Raw genomic sequence first — 20662 nt, forward strand, 5'->3', positions numbered from 1 at the left:
AACAATGTGGAGATTCCTTAAAGAACTAAAAGTAGAACTACCACTTGATTCAGTAATTCCACTAATGGGTATTTATCCAGAGGAAAACAAGGCATTATACAAAAAAAGATACTTGCACATGCATGTGTATAGCAGCACAATATGCAACTGCAAAAATATGGAATCAGTCCAAATGTCCATCAACCAACAAGTGGATAAAGAAATTGTGGTATAGATGCACCATGGAATACTACTCAGCTATAAAAAGGAATGAAATAATGGCATTTGCAGCAATCTGGATGGATTTGGAGACCGTTATTCTAAGTAAAGTAACTCAGGAATGGAAAACCAAATATCTTTGTTTTCACTCATAAGTGGCAACTAAGCAATGAAAATGCAAAAGCATAAGAATGACACAATGGACTTTGGAGACTTGGGGGAAAGGGTGGGAGGGGAGTGAGAGATAAAAGACTGTACATTGGGTACAGTGTACACTGCTTGGGTGACAGGTGCACCAAAATCTCAGAAATCACCACTAAAGAACTTATTCATATAACCAACACCACCTGTTTCCCAAAAACCTATTGAAATTTTAAAAAGAAAAAAATAAGATAAAATGCCTTAGCTGGGCATGCGCCTGTAATCCCAGCTACTCAAAGGCTGAGGCAGGAGGATCCCTTGAGCCCAGGAGTTTGAGACCAGCCTGAGAAACACAGCAAGACCCCATCTGTATTTTTTTTTCAAAGCCTAGGTAGCCTGGCTAAACACAAAATTGATTAAACCCAAACAAGCGTAGAACATTGAAGGAAATACATTTTAAAAATAATATTTATTTGCCTGTTATGGCAAAAATCCTGAGATATTTACTCCCAGCTTAACTATCTTAAAGTCTAAGTATTTAAAGTACAAGTGTTTATGACTCATTGAAAATCAATGGAATCTAGAATTGCACTCATAGTAATATGATAACTAGTTAGAAACTATTACCTCAGGTTAAAATACATATAACTCCAAATTCTATGTTGATATATCTGATTATTCTATATTTTAAAAAATTCTTTTTTAGAGACAGCATATCATACTGTCACCCAGACTGGAGTGCGGTGGTGCAATCATAGCTTACTGCACTACAGCTTCCGAACTCCTGGGCTCAAGTGATCTCCACCTGAGTAGGTGGAACTGCAGGCACACACCACTGCACCTGACTACTTTTTAAAAAAAAATTTTGGTAGTGACGGCAGGGCCAAGAAACTGGCAGGTGGTGGTGGTCTCACTAAATTGCCCAAACACATCTTGAACTCCTGGCCTGAAGCAATCCTCTCACCTTGGCCTCCCAAAGTGCTGGTATTACAGGCATGAGCCACCATGCCCAGGCTAAACTAATTATTGATTTCAAGAGATGGTCTATAAGTATTCTGCGATTGTTTAATAAGAATACCAATGCATTCTTTTAGAATAATCAGACGCCAAGTGAAGTGCCTCACACCTATAATTCCAGCGTTTTCGGAGGCCAAGACAAGAGGATCACTTGAGGCCAGAAGTTTGAGACCAGCCTGGGCATTTAAAGCATGACTCCATCTCTATTTTAAAAATTAAATATTAGCTGGGTGTGGTAGTCTCGGCTTCTGAGGAGGCTGGGGTGAGAGGATGCTTGAGCCCAGGAATTTCAGGCTGCAGTGAACTCTGATTATGCCACTGCACTCCAGCCTGGAGGACAGAAAGAGAGCTTCGCTCTTAAAAAAAAAAATAAATAAAATAAGAGTGGTCGAATATGGTAGCTCACACCTATAAGCCCAGTACTTTGGGAGGCTGAGGTGGATGGATCACCTGAGGTCAGGAGTTCGAGACCAACCTGACCAACATGGTGAAACTCTGTCTCTACTAAAAATACAAAATTAGTTGGGCATGGTGGTGCATGCCTGTAATCCCAGCTACTTGGGAGGCAGAGGCAGGAGAATCGCTTGAAGCTGGGAGGTGGCGGTTGCAGTGAGCTGATATTGTGCCACTGCACTCCAGCCTGGGTGACAGAGTGAGATTCCATCTCAAAAAAAAAAAGAATAGTTTATGTAAGTAATGTAATCAATTTATATCACTTTGGAGGTAAAATAAGTTCAAATGCTAGTGAACTTGTCGTTTCATGTTGGGGCAGCAGGGATAGGGTTGGGTGTCGGGGAGTGAGAGGAAACCACATGTTCCAGAACAATTTCAAAAAGCAAGCCATTGACACAGCATTATGTTTAGATTGAGGAACTGCTTTGATAGGTTGATCTGGATAAAAAGTATACAGAAATTCAAAGGCAAACTACAAAATAGAAACATTATTTACAAGTATTATATATAAATACATATTAACATATATAGTACATATTATATGTATATGTGATTTGCATTAATATATATTAATCATTAATATAAGTATCAATAATTAATTATAGTAGAAACAGAACTCATAAATCAATATAAAACACTAATATAAAGAAAAATAGTCAGAGGGTATAAAGGGTATCAACAGGTGTTCACAAAGAAGATAAATTTCCACTCTAACATAAAAATGTATTTAACCTCATACATGTATCAAAGTGTATTTAGAAAAATTAGTGACATTTATGGCAAAATAACAAAAAAAATCATTTAAAAAGAGTTACAAAGGCCAGGTGCAGTGGCTCAGGCCTGTAACCCCACCACTTTGGGAGGCTGAGGTGGGCAGATCACTAGAGGTCAGGAGTTTGAAACCAGTTTAGCTAATATGGTGAAGTCCTGTCTCTACTGAAAATACAAAAATTAGCCAGAAGTGGCAGTGTGCACCTCTAGTCCCAGCTACTTGGGAGGCTGAGGCAGAAGAATCGCTTGAACCCAGGAAGCAGAGGTTGCAGTGGTTGCAGTGAGCAGAGATTGAGCCACTGCACTCCAGCCTGGGCATCACAGTGAGATTTCATCTTAAAAAAATAAAAAGTTACAAAACTAAATGCTGGTAAATATATGGTGAGATAAGCACTCTCATACACAACTAATAGAAATACCAATTAATGTGAGGTATCATGTAAAACAAATTATACTTTTTGCTCCTGTTAAACAATTTGACAAGTTGTATGAAGAGATTTAAAAGTAGTCATTCACTTGGATCCAATAATTCCAACTTCTGGGACTTTATCCTTAAGTTATCATCAGAGATGAAACCAGGAATTTATTGACAAGGATTTTCACCAAAGTTTTAATAATAGTATTGGATTCCAAATTCCACAACAGTGAATACAACTTAGATAGCCCATAATGAGGGGGTTATCAAATAAGTTATGGTTTACTCACTTTATAGAAAATTACATGGAAAATAAGAATTAGATATAAAACTATATCTTTGCTGTAATATTAATCTTGTGACTATAGTATTTAAGTGATTCAGAAGGACAAAATGTGGAAAAATACATCAAGCTACTCAGTAGTTATTTTTGGGTGGTGAAATTGTGTATAATTTTTTTCTTTATACTTATTTTTTCCCAAGTAGTCTATAGTGAACATGTATTCCTTTTGCATTAAAATTTATTTTTACAAAGTAAAGTATGGGCTGGGCGCCGTGGCTCATGCCTGTAATCCCAGCACTTTGGGAGGCCGAGGCAGGCGGATTGCAAGGTCAGGAGATCAAGACCATCCTGGCTAACACAGTGAAACCCCATTTCTAGTAAAAATGCAAAAAAATTAGTCGGGCATGGTGGCACATGCCTGTAGTCCCAGCTACTCAGAAGGCTGAAGCAGGAGAATCACTTGAAACTGGGTGGCGGAGGTTGCAGTGAGCCGAGATCACACTGCTGCACTCCAGCCTGGGCGACAGAGTGAGACTGCATCTCAAAAAAAAAAAAAAGTAAGATATGATATCATTTAACATGAAGGTATCATATTTTTATGAGAGAAAAAGCCAGATGGAAGAAGAAAAAGAATGATCAAGAATGCTGATAACTGAAACCCTAGTCCCACTGATAGGTGTTTTGTAGTATAAAGTTCACTGTAATTTCCAGCAAGGCAAGGGCTGCAGATGACACAGCAGTTTCACCACCACACTCAAGCCAAGGTTAGTACATCTTGGATTACCCTAAACTGGTCATCTTTTTGGACTGCCCTAAACTGATTACCCCGTGCAGAACTGTAAGGCTGTTGTCTTTTTTCTCCTGTCCGTCTCCCCTCTGCTTTGCTTTGCTTCTTTAAGTCATCTTACCTCAAGGCCTATCTATCTTCTCCATGAAATTTCTTTCCACCTGTTCCCACTGCAACATCTACGCCCCTAGAAAACTAGAGTGTGTGTTGTCTAGACCTCTCATTTGGCACTGAAATATATTGTCCTGTTTGGGGAGTTAATTGAGATTTTGATACTTCAACTAGATTTAAGGGGTGTTATTCCATTAGGGAAGGGGATAACATTGAAAATTCTTTTGTAGCCCTATATAGTCATTCAGTAAATACCTATTGGGCTAGAAATGAGGAATAATTTTGAAAGAGAGAAAGACAGGCTGGGAATGATGGCTCATGCCTGTAATCCCAGTGCTTTGGGAGGCTGAGGTAGGAGGATTGCTTGAGGCTAGAAGTTTGAAACCAGCCTGGGAAACACAGCAAGACCCCATCTCTACAAAAAGTTTTAAAAATTAGCCTAGCTTGGTGTTATGCACCTCCCATCCTAAGCTACTCTGGAGGCTGGTGCAGGTGGGTCACTTGAGCCCAGGGATTCAAGGTCACAGTGAACTGTGATCAGGCCAGAGTACTCCAGCCTGTAGAGAGAAAGAAAAAAAGAAAAATTCTCTCCTTAAGAGCTTAAAATCTAGTGGCAAAGCCTGGTACTTGGGACCATGTCATATGTGATGCAAATACACAATAAGTCATAATGATGGTGGTGACAGTAATGAAGACAGAAGCAATGACAGCAAACACTGTATTAGTTTTCTATTACTGCCATGACAAATTACCATAAATTTTACAGCTTAAAACAACATCCGTGTGTTCTCTCACAGCTTCTGCAGATCAGAAGTCCAGATACAGTGTGACTTAGTTTGTTCTTCTGCTCAGGGTCTCTCAATGATAAAATCGAGGTGTTTCAGGGCTGTGTTCTTTACTGGAGGCTCTGCGAAGAAACTGTCTCCAAGATCATTCAGGTTGCTAGCAGAATTACGTTTCTTACAGCTATAGAACAGAGGTCTCTGCTTTTTTATGGTTGTCAGCGGAGAGGCCTTTACTTCCTCAAATTTTCTCCTTGATCCTCACGCTAGACCCCTACATCTCAACACCACAACAGTGCATTGAGTACTTCTCACACTTGGAATCTTGCTGACTTTCACTTTTGCAGCATCTCTCTTCCCGCTAGCTGTATGAAATGGTCTGCTTTTAAATATGCATGCTATTAGATTGAGCCCACTTGGATGATTCAAAACAATCTCCTCATCTGAAGGTCCATAATCCTAGTCACATGTACAAAGTCTCTTTTGCCATGTAACATTCATGGGAGTCAGAGATTAAGGTGTGGACATCTTCAGGGGGGCCATTCTGCCTAATACAAACAGTAATAACAAAGAATAACTGAACAGAATACTGCTAACCAAAATTATAGACTCGAGAAATTGAATTACATTCTGTGAAGTCCCTTGTCTTTTCTTATGATGAGGAACATTTCTGCAATAGGCCTGATTTCCTGATGACTAAATCTAGAACATATTGACAATCTTTTGCTTGTCAATGTTTTTAATTAGCAGAAACCAATTTTAGCCATACTTGAGTTTTCTCCTTATTACTCATTTCATTTTTGTTGGATCAACTAATTTATTCTGATCTTTGTCCTAACATCAGTCAGACACTGAGGAACCCAAGGAACAAGAAATGTTTGTTTTGAGCGAGCAGGGGGAAAAAAAAGAAGAGCTATGCATTACCTCATAACACCAAAATTATGTAACTTCTCCACAGGACAAGATCCGATCCTACAGTAAATAGAAAGAGTACCTAGGAGGTGGGAGCATTAGAAAGAAAGCTGTCTGGCCTCTTCAGGGATGGAAAGAACAGAGTGGTCAAGGACTAATCCGGTGGCACCACAAACAGACTTTCAAGCGATTGGGGGGCACAGGGGGACAATGCCAAATTCATATGACAGACAGCTCTTTTAATGCTTGCACAGTGCCACTTATTCATCTGAGGAGGCAAAAGGAAATGCTTTCAACCCGGATCCCAGACACAGAAAGGAGCCCAGGTTTTAAAGCTCCTCCCTGCCAAAGACAGAGTGCCACTCAACTCCATCTTTGCCCATAAGGTGTATCAGTTGCCAAGGCCCCTTAATGACATCACAACTTGAAGGACGAAAAATAAATTAAAATTGTGAGAGTCTTTTTCATGTTATGAAATGTATACAAAGCTCATTTTTATTGCAATGTCCAAACACCAGTGCTAGTTGGGAAGAAAAATTTTTAATAAAATTGATACTGGACTTTGGGGACAATCAAATTAGAAAACGCAGGCAAAAGTGCTTTGTAAATTGTGGGGGGAAATTTTATTTTTAAAGGTGATTGCTATTACTATTCTCAATTCCAACTCCTTTCTCTCAGCACTGAGATAAATGAACCCAGTCAACCCCAGAACAGCTTGACTTCCTCAAGGTCGGGCCATCCTCTTGTTCAAATAACCTTCAAGGGCTCTCCATTGCCCACCAGAAAAAGTTTTACCTCTGAGACTTTCCATTCAAGGCTCTCTCATCTTGATACATTTACCTTTCAAATCAAATCAGTAATAAGTTACTGAACAGCTACTAAAGTCAATATAGTATTAGATGCTGTGGCATAGGCAGAACCACAAAATATGTTCTATTTCTTAAAGAATTGTACAATCCCACTGTTTCCCATATGAACAATAACTATATAGTTAAACTCATCTGCTTACTGTACCCCAAACTTTCAACTTTTATACCTTGACATCTTTATTTATGCCTTTTCCCTCACCTAAAATGCTCTCCATCAAAACTACCTCTTTCTTGCAAAATCTCATACATCCTCCCAGGCCCTGCTCAAGTGCTGTCCCTCCTAAGAAGTCTTCCCCCTCACTAAGAGACTAGAGGTTCTCAACCAGAGAGATTTTCCTCCCCAGGGAACATTTGACAATGTCTGGAAACATTTTTGGTTGTCACAAAGGGGCTGGGGTACTACTGGCATGTATGAGTAAAAGCCTGAGATTCCACTAAACATTTCACAATGCATAGGTGAGCCCCCCTCCCCAACAACAAAGATTTATCCAACCCAAAATGCCAGTAATGCTGAAATTGAGAAAGAAGCAGTATCTCTTCTCAACTCCTAGCACACCAAATATGTGAACAATCTTTTGGCATCTAGCATACATTATAGCATATATTATAGTATATATTTGTCACACTTTGCAAATAAATATACAGGATGCTCAGTTAAGTTGGAATCACAGATAAAGAACAAATAAGTTTTCAGTATAAGTGTGTTTCATTTGATATTTTACATAAATGTATACAAAAAAGTAGTCTTTCTTTATCCAATATTATCTTTGTTACTTTTTCTTATCTGCATCTAAATGATTTGGAAGTTTGTAAAAGAGAGAAACAATTTTATGCTATTCAGCCTTCTTTCAGCATTTAATTCATACCTATAGACAGCATTGAATAAAACCTTTATCAATAATGATAAAATATTTTTACAGTCTTTACTACCTATGAGCACTGTAGGCTTACAGTTATCACTGCCATATTTTGCCAGTTTCAACATCCTCAAGACTCCCTCATCCTTATGTTCAGTCTTCAAGTCCCATGCTATCATGAAGACAGCAAGTGGCAGTGGAAAAAAAAAAAAAGCCAGATCCTAAATTGGTCAGATGAGTCTGGCTCAAACTGAAAAGGCAGTGTGTTAAGTTTGGCACAGTCTAAACATGTGTACCTAAAGCTCTGTTTCATTTGATTCTCCACTTTTCCACATGCACACCTGTTTGTAGTACTGCTCTTTATATATAACTGCTCAAGAGCTTAGGGTAGAAAGGAGGAATGAGCTACCTGTGTCAAGTCCTCTTTCTGTTATGACTGATGTGGAGTAAAATGCCCTAAAATTAGGTCATGGTTAGAAACTCAAAATACCTAGGCATTGAAAATATTATCCTTCACCCTACTTTCATATGGAATTCAAAATAAGTTCCACAAAGTTAGAATTTCTCCCATAGTGTCTGCTACACTGATGCTTTTTCAAAAATATCTAATTCTTTCAAACAAAGTCTCCGTCTCTCTCTCTCTCTCTCTCTCTCTCTCTCTCTCTCTCTCTCTCTCTCTCTCTCTCTCTCTCTCTCTCTCTCTCTATTTCTCTTTTATAAATGCCCTCAGCACATGTTTAGCCTTCTCAGGGAGAAATTAGCAGTGACTAAAAGGAATGGTCATTGCCTGACATCCCTATCTTAAAATATTGTTTTTTAGAACAGCTATATCTATGAATGCAAAATTAATCAATCAGGAACATTTCCAAAAATCTGATCTAATGGAAGTCTATCCTATCCCTTTAATTATTCTAATATGGAAAACTTCAAGGGGAACAGAGCTACATATTTTAAAAAAACTTTTTACCTAGAACATTGGTTTTCAATGGAGTGGAGGAGAGAGCAATTTTATGCAACCACCTCACCCACCCCACAAATAAGGCAACCAGATTTAGCAAATTAATAATCAGAATGCTCAATTAAATTTGAATTTCAGACAAAAATAAGTAAGTTTTTAGTATAAATATATCCCATTAAATATAATAAAACTATTCATTCTTTATCTGCCATACAGAATTAACTGGGTATCTTGTATTTTATCTTGCAATGTCTCCCCAGGGACATTTGGCAATAGCTAGAGACATTTGGGGATGTCAGAACTAAGAAGGACATGACTGCATCAGGACGTTAGAGGCCAGGGATGCTGTTAAACATTCTATAATGCCTAAGAGAGCACATCACAACAAAGAATATTCAGTCCAAAATATCAATAATGTTGAAATTGAGAAATCTTTATCTAGAATGACTTTTCAGAACATCTATTCCTTCTTCTTCTTTTTATCAGACAAGAACAGAAGGTCTAGAGGAGTTCAAGTGGCTTGCTTTAAACCTCATGGTTAATTAATTTCAAAGTTGGTCAACTTGGAGGCAAACCAAGAAAATTGGTTCCATTTCTGTGTGGCCCAGAAATGTTGGCTATTAAAGCAGATTCACTTAAGTTACCCAAGAGTGGATTTCTTCAGACTTCTCCAATAGAAAATCAATCAAGCCCCTGGGTGGTCTCCAGCTGGGAAGAAGAGGAGGAATAGGGTTTGGAATAAAATTTTTGTCTCAAATATTTTTCCAAATCTTTTCTCTACCCCAAATTTTATTTATAGGAAAGGAAGCAAGGGAAGAGTGAAAACGCAGCCTTGGAGTGAGCTCTGATCATGTCTACTCTCTCCTACTCCCACTTTTTCTTGGACCTACAAAGATAAATTGTTTGAGTCTTTAGGAGAGCCTAACTCCTTATTCAAGTATTTCCTTGCTTCTAGATGTGGGAAAATTGCTTAAATAAAAACTATCCAAAAGAAAAAAAAACTACCCAAAGAAGTTATTAAGTATTACAAAAGGAAAATGAAGGCATTGATGAAACCTACTAGAGATTATTTGGGGGACAGCCAAATGACAGAGGCCTGTGAAATAACACGAAGTGGTGTACTGAAAATGTATTCATACGTCAATTCTTGCCACATAAGGTTTGCCTGGAGGCCCCAAAGCAAGCAACATGGCTCATCTAAGTAAAGAGCCAGCCAAGATAATCTAATGACCTAAGAATATAATGACACTATACACTGTCTCTGATCCTGCTTGGTTTTATTTTAACAGAATGATTTTTATTACTTCTTTTCTGTGAGTGTCTGCAATGATTCCCTGCCACTGCTTACTGAAATATTTTCTTAAATTATGAGTTGAGTTTTTAAAAATGCAGTTTTAAAAATATTCATTCAGCTTGTTATTAATTACTAGTATAAATTGCTGACAGGATTGGACTAAAGAGGAATAATTGCTTTAACCACATTATCTAAGGAGTACTCATCCTATTAAAAGAATTTTCACAGGAAACATAAAAATGAATTTAGAAAGGGCATATCCCATTGAAGATAGTGGAAAAGAGTTTCCTCCTTTCTATTCACTCCATTCAATACTACCATTCAATCATTACAAAACTTTCAAAAGATATAAGACTTCGCCATTTACATTGCCCTTACCAGGCCTGGTACAACTAACCTCTGAATCAATTGTTTTTTAATATCCTCTTGAAACATCTATCCTATAACTCTTGTTTATATTAACAACTACATTCCCTTTTAGACACATAATTTTCTGTTGCTTTTTGATCTACTGATTTAATAAGAATACATTTCAATAGCAGTCTTTCCACTTGTCAAATATATTTCCTGTCTCTTGATATTTAGGTTGCCCACACACTTTGTATTCCCAAGAGAATTAGAAGGTAATTTTCAGAACCTTAAAGTCATTTATCTGTTTCCTGGGAGCCAATTTCTCAATTATTTACATTAATCTCTTCAAGGAGTTAAATGATTATGAGTAATTCAAATCAAACATTATTTTAAGAAAGGAAATGCTACTGACTCCTGCTCTGATTTTCATTTATTTGGGAAAGCACTTAGACTTCAACAGAGCCAGTAAAGATAATGGTGATACTATGACTTAGGAAACCCCATAATTCCCTCTGCCATTAGCTCTTCACTTAAAAGACAACAAAAAATCTCCTCAGCCCAGTCAGTTGGAGCATGTCTAAGGATTCTTTGGTTGGAACTCCTTCAGGAATTTAGTGTGGTCTCCACAACTGCAACCTTCTTCAGGAAGTGTGAGGCATAATCAAGCTAACTAGAACCCTCAAAGTATTTTTGCAAAGTCTCAGCAAACATATGAAGACTAAAAAGGGATAAAGATACTCTCCCTAGAATTTAGTAGCACTCTTAAGAGAAAGTCCTTTCTGCCATTTTAAAGATATTCAGCTCTTAATATGTCTTTCTGATGACTTATATTTTATGTACACCAACATATTTTTAAAAGAATCGAAATATTATTTGGGCAAAAATCTATCACATCCTAAAGTAGAAAGCTAAATTTTTATAGGAGCAATATTAGATATTAAATCATTTCTGTAGTTGAGAATTTGGGAAAAATAAATTATTTTACAAAGTAGATATCTAGGAATTTCAGCTGTCTTAGACCTAACAGAATCCCTAATAATAACTTTCATGTTCTTCTGAGCCTTAATTTAATACTGAGGTGAAAAGTTCCCCTTTTGGAAATGGTAATTTGGCCTCTGTTTCTGAGATTCCATTGTGAGCTCCAGTCCTAATTATAGGTTTTCGTGTATTTCATCTCAGAAGATAACCAAGACAATATGGCCAAAAGACTATAAAAGACTGAGCTTTCCGAGTGTTACCAAAATAAAGTGTTTAGTCAGAATACTTGTTAGCTTTGTTTTCTTCTGGCTTTGATTAGACATGATTTGCTTATAAGAGAGATAAGACATGCTGATAAAAATAGAACTGGCCCAAACAAGCTGATTTGTTAAGAAATATTTAGTACTTTCAAATTTTTCTGTGGCTAACATACTGGGTACGTAACCCAAGTAGGATTTATTGTTTACTGTAATAACCCCACACGACCTCCTTCTCTATCTGACCTTTCACTTTTGTACTTACCCAATCTGATTAGAAGGAAATCAAGTTCCTCTTATTCTCTGAATCTGGTCTGTAAAAGACCTCAGCCCACAAAAAAACTGTAATAATAAAAATACAAACAGCCATACTATGTGCTAGGCATTGCTCTAAGCTAAATTATCTTGCATAATCATCAGACCTACTCTATAAAGGGTACACAGTTCTCATTTTACATATAAGGACTCCAAGGCAAAGAGAAGTTAAGTAACTTGTTAAATATTGCTCTGCTAAAATTTGAGCCTAAGCATTTTGGGATCCAGAGTCTATTCTTTAATTGCTGCTCATAATAATTTATTGGCTTCGGCATAGAATTTTTCCTTTGCCTAAAATTATGTTCACATATATATTTTTAATGTCATCATATGGATTTTTTTACTCAGTGCAATATTTTGAATATTTTTCTAAGTCTTCATAAGTAAAGAAAAAAACGAAGTTCATTTTTCTCAAAGCACAGAACCATCTGAGAAGTTTGTCCTGATTTGTCATATAATTTCCCTCAGGAAACCTTCCCAGTTTGAGACCTACAGTGTCAGTTGGAGAATCATCCCTGGTTTTGAGGGAAATACAGCAATGATTTGATTTCCTTATACCCATTTGATTCTTCCATTTGTAAAATGAAGGTGATAAATTAGTTAATTTCCAGATTCAATGCATGAAGTTGCCTGGACATACACATTAGAAAGCAAAAATTCAAGAATTCTTACTGAGCACTGCTTGAGCAAGGGCAAAGTGTGTGCATGCAACACATGTACTTAGCAGAAGAGAGGACAGGGTGTGCATGCTCAGAGTGGGCAACAGGAAGCATTTTCTCAAAGGTGCCTACAAAACTTTCAAGTGAGGATAGGTCCTTGGGAGAAGGCCTGGCTGTCCCAGGCCATGCAGATGTAGGCAACACTTGTTCACAGTGCCCTTCCTCAGTGGTGTGTCTTCACCTCTCTTCCCACATCCTTCAGTCTCCTTTCCATGCCCCATATTTATTTCCACACTTCCTACCACCTCTCTTTCTCCCCCTACCAACTATGAAGCCCACATGGACTTGCCCTTTCTAAGTATCTCATCTCTTTAGGGCCCAGCTCCAGATATATCACAATCACATGTAGGATTTTAAATATTTAACAACCAATCAGAATGGATGTCAGCTATAATGCCAAAGTAAGTTTCTGAGGATGCCAGCTATAGTGCTGAAGTGACTTTGGGGCCCTCTGAAGCACCAAGCTTGACCCTTTTGTCTTCTGGATTGTGAAGAATCCAGAGAATTCCAGGGGAGAGGTTGCACAGCTGGAATGGCAGAGTCACTGGCTAAAGAGAAGAGACACTGACCCAATCAGGACAGATACCATCTGTGAAGAACTAGTTTGCCCATCCTGCTGTGTACCACATTAATATAAATCTTGCCAATAATAAAAAATAATTGCAAATGAGAGTAACTCTTATTAAATCTTATAAATTAAATTTCATATGTGTGTGAGAATATATATATGTATAAAAAATATAAAATATATATATATATATTTATATTTTAGAAAATTATCTCTCAAACTCAAACCAAGCCCACAGCATGGGTCATTCTATACAAGCTGCCTCCATCCCTTTACTCATTCCAAATAAATCACCTTTCTATCAACTCCACTTCTCCACTACCCACCTCATAACAACAGTGGCCCAAGAGCAGTTAAGTGGAGGGGGAATGTCTGGGGTAGGGGAATGGGAAGAGGCTCAAAGACCGTAGCTACTCAGATGTTTATTTTTCAGTCACATAATTTCATCTATACCTGAAGTCTTCACAGTGGCCACAGAATGGAAAATAAGCACGACATATACAAGAAATGCGAAGAGATACACTTGGATCTTCGTAGAGAGTAAACAGATCAGAGAGAAAGGACATATCTGCGAGCAAAGGGCCAAAGAGCCTGCGTTTAGTTCCATGTTCTGGCATATGCGTGGATCTTAGAATTGCTGCTCTCAGTGCACAAAGTAAAGCCCACTATTGTGCCCTGTGCTGCCTTTCCCTAACTTATAATCTCATGGAAAGAAAAATTTCATATATTCAACTTAAAATTTTTTTTCCATTTAGCATTCAGTATACAGAATAAGCAACCAAGCCAACTGAATTTTCTTGTTCTATTATACAACCTAATTGGTTACTGTGTTTGTGTATGGCGGCAGTGAAACTAAAGAGAAAGAAAAATAACTAGCTAATTATGCTCAAGTATAAACATAGCAAAATATCTTTTCTTTTACATAAATATCCAGTTTTGTATTACTCAATTAGGAAAGCAAATCAGCTGAAAATAAACAGACTGAATGAGTTTCCTATGTTAACTCACACAATTCTTCTAAGACTGCCAAAACAGTTTTCTGGGTATCATAAAACCCAAGGGTTCTTTGCACAGCGTGGGCCACTAGAATATATTTGATCTAGAATACAGCCAGAGTCTTAACAAGAGGGAAATACAGTAAAAGCATTATGAAACCAATGAAGCTAAATCACAATGAGCTATCTGATATTTCTTATCTTAGTTTATTCATATTAATACCTTTAGATTTCATGACCCTAGCTCAGAGTCAGTGAACTTTTCCTTGTCATTTCCTAATCCAGAGATGTCTGTAGATTGTCATGTTTCTGAAAGAAGGTGCTAAATTGTTCACACTAGGAGTTAATAGGGGTTAAAAGCAAGGTAGAGACAGGAGGGGACAGCTGAGAAAAATTGCTATGCTTCTGTGGGTTTTAAAAAATCCATATTTTATGAATTAAAACCATGGAAAACTATCATGATGTCTAAATATTTAAAAGGAAATATTATGCTTCACAGAGGTCACTCTGGCACAGATGTTGGACTGTTTCATGTCTGTTCTTAAGAATCCAAGACATCAGACCCTTGACGTCATCCTTTTAAGATTATAATGCTCCACAATTTTGATTAACTTGCTTTTATGAGACTCAGGCCTAATACTCAAGTACTTACATTTTATTATTTCTTTCTTTTAATTAACATCAAAATTTTCTTCCCAATGACTAAAAATAGATTATGCTGCCATAGTAAATGAAGTATATTTAAAGTACAGCTATTTGGGTTTAACTGCTAAAAATATTATGGGTCTGGGAGAAAATAATACCAGCATATGTCCTAACATAGGACTGATATTAATAAAAAATGCTCACATGCTTTCTGTGAAAATCACAAAAAGCAAACTGCACACTAAACCTCCATGTCTGCAGGAAATATTTCCTTTTTAAAACTGAATTTAATGCCTGAACATTTTGTAATGTTTGCAAAGCAAAATTTATTAACAGGTAGCCTAGCTCATGCTAAGAACAAAATGATATTTTTACCTGAACTCACAGCCAGCCAAGTCTGCCTCTGATGTACAAAGACTTTGGTTCATTAACAGAGACTATATTTGCTTACCTACTATTTCAACTCCATATTATTCTCCCAAATCTTCACCTGTATATCCAGCAGCTCATTAAACTCTTCTACTTCCATGTTTAATAAACATCTCAAACATAACATGTTCAAAACTCAACTTCTGGACTTACTTTCTATCTGATCCTCCTGTAGCCATCCTTACCCCTATTAATGATGACTGCATCCTTTAAGCTACTAGGCTGAAACTCTGACTACTCCCCTTCTCTCACATCCAAATCTAACCCATCCAGAACTTTTACAGATCTACATAGAAAATATATCCAGAACCTGATCACTTTTCACTATTACTATGGCTACCGCCCTGGACCTAGCCACCATTATCTTCCACCTAGATATTGCAACAGCCTCCAGCCAGCCTTCTTGCTTCTGTCCTTGGCTTACTATAATGCCTTCTTAAGATAGGAGCTAGACTTCACCTTTCAAAACTGAAGTCAAGGAGCAACAGCAACACAAAATTGCAGCTGCCACGGGCTCTGGTGTAAAAGTCCCTTACAATTTCCAACTGTTGGAGGAACTCAAAGAAAACCAGAACGGAGCAGGAGATGGCCCCATTAACCGGGGTCTAGAAGATGAAGAAGACATGACACAAGATGTACAGGGTTGACAACTGGGCCTCTAAGAACAATGTATGAAAACAGAATATACAGCCTTAAAATAAAATGTGGACCTAGATAACCAGAAGCACCCCCTTTTATAATATTTGTAACAGAAATGAACAGGAATAGAGTTAATAGTTCTAATAAAGTGATGGACCCTTTAAACTGACCATATCAATGCGAGCAAAATGGCAGAATTCATATAGCATCAAAGTTGTCCTGCAAGAGCTTCAATGCCTAATAATCTCTAAAGAAAATATGAAACTCTTTCAGCTGCCTGAAGGACAGTTTCACAGCAATTAAAAAAGAAACACACACAGAAGCTCTTCTCCTTCCCCTTATTCAATTTAAGCAGTCTTCATTTTCCACAGTAGTAAATTTTCTAGGTGCATTTTATAGACTTCAAAGTACTGGAAAGGAAGCTCCCATTCAAGGACAATTTATCTTAAGATTCCAAAAATGATACTAATTTTTTGTCCACTTGAAATATGTTAAGTTGTGCTGTAACAAAAAAAGTCTTAAATCAGATCATGTTCCTTCTCTGCTAAAAAACCTTCTCAAAAGGAGTAAAATCAAAATTCTTACAATGGCCTACAAGACTCTGCTTGATGTGTCCATCTGTTACCGCTCAGACCTCTTTTGCAATTCCTCTCTCCCTCGTTCACCTGCTCCAGCCATGACAGCCATCGCGCTGTTCCTGGTTTGCTCTTTGCCCGGATACTCTATGGCTTATTCCTCACCTCTTTCAAGTCTTTGCTCAAACATTGCCTGCTCCATAAGGTGTTCCCTGACTGTCCTATTTAAAATTACAATCTTCATTTCTCTACTCACACTCAGCACTCCTGATTCCCCTTACCCTGATTTACTTTTTATTTTTCATAACATTTACCACCTTAACACTTGTAATATGATTTACTTATTTATTATGCTTATTATTTACAATATCCACCCCGCCCTCCAGCATGTAAACTCTAGAAGGGAAGTAATCTTGGTCTGTTTACTGATCGAGTGCCTGAAGCAGTACCTGGCATGTGGTAGGCACTAGATAAATATTTGTTGAGCTTATGACTAGAAAAATGAAGGCAGCATTTTATCAAATAGTGAGAATTTACTGCTAGCTTAATTCATATATCCATTCACCAACAACATTATTGATTCCTGAATGCATATTCTGTACTTAGCATGGACCCATATTCCATCTACCTGTTAGACTCCCTGGCAATTAAAATCTGGGATTACATTTAATGTATTAATCTACAGAGGTAAAACTATTGGTATGTAGAGAACCTAAATTAAGAGATCAACTAGGTCAGGGATATCCAATAGAGTTTTCTGTAAAGACAGAACTAGTCTGTATCTGTGCTGTCTTGTACAGTAGCCACTACTGAGCATTTGACATGCAGCTATATGACTGAAGAACCTGTTTTCTATTTTATTTTATGTTAATTAATTTAAATTTGAATAGCCACATGTGGTTACTATGTTCGACAACGCAGCTTTAATTCCACCCTCTGCCTCTCTACCCGGGGCTTTCCCTAAGACTATATACTACTTTGTTTATCAGAAAAGTTGATTAACAGCTAGTTACTGTCTTCTTTTAATGCTCTTTCTCCTTTTAACTATCCTGTTCATGAATGCATCCTCTTTTAGAAGTATTGTTATTTGTCAGTTAAGGTAAAGCTTTTATATCATCTTGATCAATTTGTACAGTATGAAACCTTAAAAATTTATCCTCTAAATCCAACAGGACATTTTACACACTTTACTACTTGTATAATAAAATTTCTTTTACTTTTTTCACTTTATTTTTTTCTCTTTATTTTCCCGCTTTATCGAAGTATAATTGATGTACAAGGAATTGTGCATATTTCCAATGAATAATTGGAAATTATAATACATAATGTAATTTAAAACTCAAATGACTAGGGCGACTGCTGACCCACAGGACATTCTTGTATGGATTTTAAAAAGGGGTCCCTCCTGCCTGTCAGTTACTTTCTGACAGATGGGAAGAAACAGTGTGCTTGCTCTCAGCCTTTGGCTACCTCCTCAGCTGGATGCCTTCATACAGTGAAGCATACACAACCATAAACGGCAGTCCTGCAAACTGGTCTGTTAAACTCATTCCCGAAACATCCTCCCAAGGTTTGGAAGATTACATGCTGGTTTCCATTTCAAGGTGGTAGAATGGAAACAGATTGTAGCCTCCTTTTCCCACTGGAAACATCAAAATTGTAAAAAGATTTTTTAAATGCATATAGCCAGGAAACTGCATTACGCTTTGGAGGACCACATAAACTTTGAGAAGGCATTGGAAAACAGAAAGCATGTGGTGTTAGGAGGATTTAAAACCAGCTCAAAACAAGGAGAGTGCTGCCAATAAACGGTGGAAATGGATACGAAGGACAAGAAGGAGGCCTAAGACAACAGACAGTATTTGTTACAGGACAGCAGTAGGAACAGCAAGGATGAACCATGTACCTTCCCTCTACCAACTTAGGCCACATTTGGAGTCAAAGAGAAGCAACAGGTGTTATTGCTTCCAGCTGGGAGTCAAGGATATGGAAGCTTGAATCAGAAACAAAGCAATATGCTGGATGCCCTGAATAGCTGGAGCTACCAATAGGAATAAGACAGCTCCTCCCCTATCAGGAGATAGCCTGTGAGGCACCCTGCCAGGGGAATCCTCATCCCCTCTCATACATTCTTGAAAACAGACTGAAATACAGTTCCAGCAGCAAATCTGGTCCCTCTCTCTAAGCAGCCTGCAGGACCACATAGAACAAAGAGCCTAATAAAGAGTCTCAGCTAAAAGATGAACACTCAGGACTCACTAAGCGTTGGAGAAAGACCAGCACCATTAAAAAAATATATAATAGAGTTATTTGTTTTTAAAACATAAAGAACTTAAAGCCAGGAATTAATAAAGTCAGAAAAGGACTTCAGAATAATTACAAGTGAGATTCACAGAGATATGTGAGAGGATGTCAAATCCATAGGAAATAATCAATTAGAAACTACAGCTATTAAAATGTTGCTCTTTTAAATGGAATACTAGATAAGTAGGTCAAATAAGAGAATGGACACAAAGAACAGATTGCTGAACTGTAATATTAACCCAAAAATTTCTTCCAGAATGCAATAAAAAGTGATAAAGGGATATAAAGTAAAAAATAAAAGTTAGGAATTCTATAAAATAGACCCAAATGTGCCATCATCAACCCAATTGGAGCTACTAAGATATTAACAGGAATGGAAGGAAGGTAACATATACATTAGTTTATTGGCAATTTAAGAACCAACCAAGTTCTGAATAAGATCAATTTAAATAATAACGCACACCTAGCTATTATATTAACATTTCCAAAAATCAGGAATAAAGAAAACAAATACTAAAACCTTTGGGAAAGAAAAAACAAAATCTCCTACACAATTTTCTTGTTAATAAATGAACAAAATCAAAGGAACAAGAAAAAAAAGTTAAACCTGCAATTTTATATCCAACCAAACTATCATTCAAGAATGAAAATGAAACATTAAGAAACCAGAAACTTTACCACCCACAGTAATTCTTTGATATAATTTTGCCAACCAAAATAAAAATGAATATAATAATAAGGAAACTCTGAGAAATAATGGTGAATAAAAAATCCATTAAATTATATTATTAATTCTAGAAACGTTTTGATTTTTTAGGCAAAAACGATAGGAATTTTAAAAATAACAATGTAGAATAAACTTCCAAATTAGGTCAATATCGAAAGGAATTGAAACAGGAATGAAAACTTTAAAGCACACAAAAATTTTGGGTTTGTTTAATGTTGAGAAACACTGACCAATTCTGAATATTAATGGAAAATACATTTCATTCAAGTGCTAATTGATAGAATTTAGTAGAAAAACACAAATATAATTTATAATTTTTTACACTATTACAAAAAAAGTAGAAGAAAATAAATCGATCCAACAAAGGTAGAAAAAACTTGGAATGATATTCAAATACACTCTCTTCTCCCCCAATTTAACCATGTTCACAAAATTTCAAATGTAACTCTGACCAACCGTTTTAAAAAAATAAAGAGCCTTTTAAGAATTTGTCAAAAGGTTTTTAAAATTTTCAAACAGAAATACGTAAGGAAAGAAAGCCATAGCAAATCTCACATAGATGCAAATTGCTAACTAAAATACTAGAAATTTAAATTCAGCAATTAAAAGAATAATGCACTATGATCAAGTAAGGTTTATCCCGGGAATACAAAAGATATCTTTTTAATCATGAACAACTAATATAATTCAATATAATATGATAACTTACTCAAATGATTTAGGAAAGAAACAATTTCAACAGATGCCCAAAGACAATTGTGATTATATGTGTACATGTAATATACCTGTGTGTGCAACTGTTTCTGTGTATGAAAACTAAGAACAAAAAGAAAATTCCTTAATTTAATAAAGAGTATCTACCCCAAAATACAGCAAACAATACTTATTAGAAATATTGGCTGGGCCTCGTGGCTCACACCTGTAATCCAAACACTTTGGAGGCCAACGCAGGCGGATCATCTGAGGTCGGGAGTTCAAGAACAGCCTGACCAACATGGTGAAACCCCATTTAAAAAAAAAAACTTTTTTTTAAATATTGTCTGTAAGGTCAAGAACAAAACAAGAATGTCTCTGCTATGCTACTATTCAACATTAGACTGGACATCCTCGCCAATGGAATTAAATAAGTAAAACCACAGTAAGTTGTATCCATGTTGAAAAATAAGGGGAAACTGTTATTACTTAAAGAGAAAAAGAAGCCTCAAGATAATCAAATGAAAAACTTCTATAACTAAGAAGAAAGTTCAGCAACATAGCAAGATACAATATAAAAAATCAATGACTTTTCTATATATTGCCATTGGTTGTTTTT

The 20662-nt window shown here is 36.7% G+C and overlaps 1 protein-coding gene and 1 pseudogene across 6 annotated transcripts in view; one reads left to right on the forward strand and one right to left on the reverse strand.

The window, feature by feature from the left end:
• LOC118153058 (ubiquitin-conjugating enzyme E2 variant 1 pseudogene) overlaps nt 1-16047 on the forward strand; it is a 37162-nt pseudogene extending 21115 nt beyond the window's left edge.
• The window catches only part of FILIP1 (filamin A interacting protein 1), a 217429-nt gene that overhangs the window by 157368 nt on the left and 39399 nt on the right, over nt 1-20662 (reverse strand). The window lies entirely within an intron of this gene.

Source organism: Callithrix jacchus, chromosome 4 (assembly GCF_049354715.1).
Source record: "Callithrix jacchus isolate 240 chromosome 4, calJac240_pri, whole genome shotgun sequence".
In the NCBI taxonomy this organism is placed as follows: domain Eukaryota; kingdom Metazoa; phylum Chordata; class Mammalia; order Primates; family Cebidae; genus Callithrix; species Callithrix jacchus.